The 3355-nt window shown below is 54.3% G+C and overlaps 1 long non-coding RNA gene across 1 annotated transcript; it reads right to left on the reverse strand.

Moving 5' to 3' along the window:
- Positions 1 to 1568: 1568 nt before the first annotated feature.
- On the reverse strand, positions 1569 to 3023 carry LOC137146973 (uncharacterized). The gene is made up of 2 exons (XR_010918114.1): positions 2712 to 3023; positions 1569 to 2238 (listed from the first exon to the last, which is right to left on the reverse strand). It is a non-coding gene; the product is annotated as an uncharacterized lncRNA (long non-coding RNA).
- Positions 3024 to 3355: the final 332 nt, after the last annotated feature.

Below are 3355 nucleotides of genomic sequence, written 5' to 3' on the forward strand. Positions count from 1 at the left end.
GGTGCCCTGCATGGCATTGTGTGGCTTTGTAACGTAGCACATATTTATACGTCAGTCCTGATTGATGTGGTTTTACATCGAATAAAACGACACTGAAACCGTGGCTGGTCCTGGAATGTGTCAGGTTCTGTTTACGTTATTGCTGTCCCCTTAGCACCACCCTGGAGGCTGAAACGTCAGAGGGCGAATCACCAAGAGCAGCCTTGTTCACACCCTTTCCAACCCCAGCAGCACTCTCTCCACTTGCAAAGGCTGTGCCTGTTTTGAGCACTGACAAAGCTGCGTTGGTGGCAGCAGCGACCGCCTGGCATGGCGGCAGGGCAGTTGTCTGAGACCCAGCTCCGGTAGCTTTTATGCCATGACTGGTCTTCAGACAGCTGCCCAGATGCTGAAAAACAGGCACCATGTTTGTTATTTTCGACAAAGTCGAAAAGCGAGTGAAAGGGTGAAAAGTAAGAGCACAAAGCTGGAAATGGTGATTTGGTCCTTTAACCCCCCCCGGGGCTTTTTCCCAACCATCCCTCGCAAGACTTAGCATTTTGGATATCAGTAATTCCCCCACCCTCCCATCCTCACCCCACCAGCTTCCTGCTGCAGAAGCAGAGCTTGGCCATTTTGTCCTTTCAGCCCCACCCACTGGGGACTGAGTCAGTCTACAAGCTCAGAGCCCTTTGCAAGGGAAAGGACGCAAAACCTCACTAGTCTGCAAACAAAAGCCGAGCTGCCCCTTGCTATTGGCAGCTCCCCCATTTCAGAGCTGCACGTCTCCATGGGGCCCATACCAGCTCTGCCCCTCTCTCCCCGCATAGAGCTTGAAGGTGTTCCTGCTCAGATCCTCCTCTGTTAGCTAGCAGCAGGGCATGCAGGGTCATGGACTCCGTGGGGTGATGGCATCCCAGGCAGGTCTGGGCCATGACGTCCATGGACATCAATGGGAGCAAGACTGGAGCCCAAATCGCCCTGCAGAAATGTGCTTCATCCTTACAAGTGATTTTCTTCAATGCCACTGCCGCGTGAGTGTCTGTGGAGGTTTAACTTCCTGGGAAGTAAGCAATGGGCAGGACCCAGCTGGAGTGGGCTAGGTGGGGCCAAAGACCAGTGATGCAACAGGAAACCTTTCCAATCAGAGTCATTTCATGGTACCTGTAGTTCAAAACCAGTTTGATGGGTTTCCTTCAGTCTTTGCCAAGACGCTTCCCCTCTGCCTCCCCTGTGCTTTGGTTTAGAAAGGTGGGTTGGCCTAAGAATTGTCCTCGAGCCTCTGGGGTGCTAAGATAGGGCTTTGCAATGGAAGCTGGTTACAACCCTGCCTCTGAAGAGGCTACGGCTTCTCCATAACAGAGTCACCTTGGGCGAGTCCCACACCTCTTTGCACCAAAGTGGGGGTTTTGCAGAACTTACTGCCTGTTACAGCATGGGGCTGGGAGTTCCTGGTGGCAGGTTGGGTTTCACAAATCCCCTGGAACACAGCCTGATTCACCAGGGCACCTTGTCAGTTTTACACTGGGACAACTCCACTGGGACCAGGCTGGACCAGAGCCCTGAAAAAAGGCAGTGGGGAATCAGACTTTTACAATGTGAGCTTTGATTGGGCGTCAAAAGACAAGGCACTGCCTCTCCATTTAAACCACTGTACTTTTCAGAGACGTGTCCAAAAGCTGCCTTTAAGGGACTGAACCCTGCACTAATCAGAGCTTCTGGTTTGAACATGATCAATGCCTTGTTTCTAGGGAACAAACAAACAAAGCAGCAGCAGCAGGCGGGAACTTGTGTGTTGCTAAAGCCAAGCTGAACTCTCAATGTGAAGCGTATTGGGCTAAATTTAGACCCAGTGATTTTTTTGAGGGGGTTCTAAATTTAGCCAAAGTAGTTCTCCCCTCCCCCATAAGACTCAACTTACAGAGACTTTGGTTCCCTCAAAGGCACCGGGAAGCATCTTGCAATGTTCTCCAGCAATCCTTCTCCTTAGAGTCACACATGGCGGCAGCCCTGTGCATGTGGATCTCTCACCCCCTACCAGGTGGAAGAGAGGCTTAGACCAGGAAAGGCTATCAGGGAAGCTTGCAGGGAAGGCTTGTGCATTGCTTGGTTTTGTCTCTTGGGCAGGGCCATAGCCACTGCTGAGCCTGGCTGGGCCACGGCCCACCGAGGTGGAGCCAATTAGCACCCGGGCCCACCCAAATCTACGCGGCAGGCAGCACACTGCTGCTGGAGTGGTCCAGAGCATCACGCCGGCACCTGAAATCCAGAGAGGAGTTATGCTCCAGCAGTTCTGCCTTGTTCTTTTCTGAGCCAGCCTACACACACGCTGGGTGCTTCCCCCACACACACTGGGCTGGGACACAGACTGCACAGCGACCCCTCCCCCCATATACACACCGGAGAGCAGGGCGTGATGGCCCCCGAAAGTAGGCTCCTCCATGCACCTAGAGAGCCCTTTCCCCCAGCCGTGGGAGCCTGCTCGTTTCCCCTGCTCCCACAGTGAGTCGCTCTCAGCGAGCAGAGCCCTTCCAGTGCATGCCTCTCCTCCCTGTGCCGGGGTCGGAGCAGCTCCTTCGCTTCAAGCAGCCCAGGCTGCATCTCGCACCCCACGATTTGCCCCCAAATGCGGTGGCTGTGTCTGGCAGCTGACACCTCCCTTAGCTGCTTCTTCTGCTTCTTCCCTACCGCAGAGCCCAGGGGTGCATTGGGGGGGAGGGTCACCATCATACCCCAGGGGAGGGTGGGTGTGTGTTACGGCTCTGCCGCTTCTCATCTCTGCCACCGCTTGTCGCTACCATTGCTCCCTCTGCGGTGCTGCTTCAGTCCTTTGTCCGGTCCGGTCCGGTCCGGTCCTACAGCACCACGACCACTTAGCCCAGCTGTAAGTAATCACAGCTCTAGGATACGCTGGAGAGGTGGGGGGGCACATTTGATGCCTCCTTTAGCCACCATGCCATGTTTTGGGGTTCCACCGCCTAGGCTAGCTCCTAGGAAGTTCACAGGCTAGGGAGGAACCTTCCTACTATTGTATCCCCTCTCATTACAATGCTGCCTCCAGGCCAGGTCCAAGGGCCAGCCCCTAGACCAGCTTGTCAGTGATTACAGCCCTAATGAGCCCTGAGTGAAGACAAGGCCTCTTGGTTGAGTCTAATCAGCTCTATCTTGAAGCACTGGAGTGGGAGGGTACCACAGCACCAGCGGGAACACCTGTCCACACACCCTCTTTCACTCAGCCTGACTCCCCATCCCCACACCTAGTCAGGTGCCCTTAGGGCATACAAAGCACAGCTCTGCCGTCCTTCAGTCTTACCATAAGGACAACAACATTCCATTACCCCTACGTCCAAGACTTAAAGTGAGTTTTAACCCAAAA

The sequence above is a fragment of the Emydura macquarii genome, unplaced genomic scaffold, assembly GCF_026122565.2.
Source record: "Emydura macquarii macquarii isolate MOO-44397 ecotype Brisbane River unplaced genomic scaffold, CSIRO-AGI_Emac_v2 contig_499, whole genome shotgun sequence".
NCBI classification, from domain to species: Eukaryota; Metazoa; Chordata; order Testudines; family Chelidae; genus Emydura; species Emydura macquarii.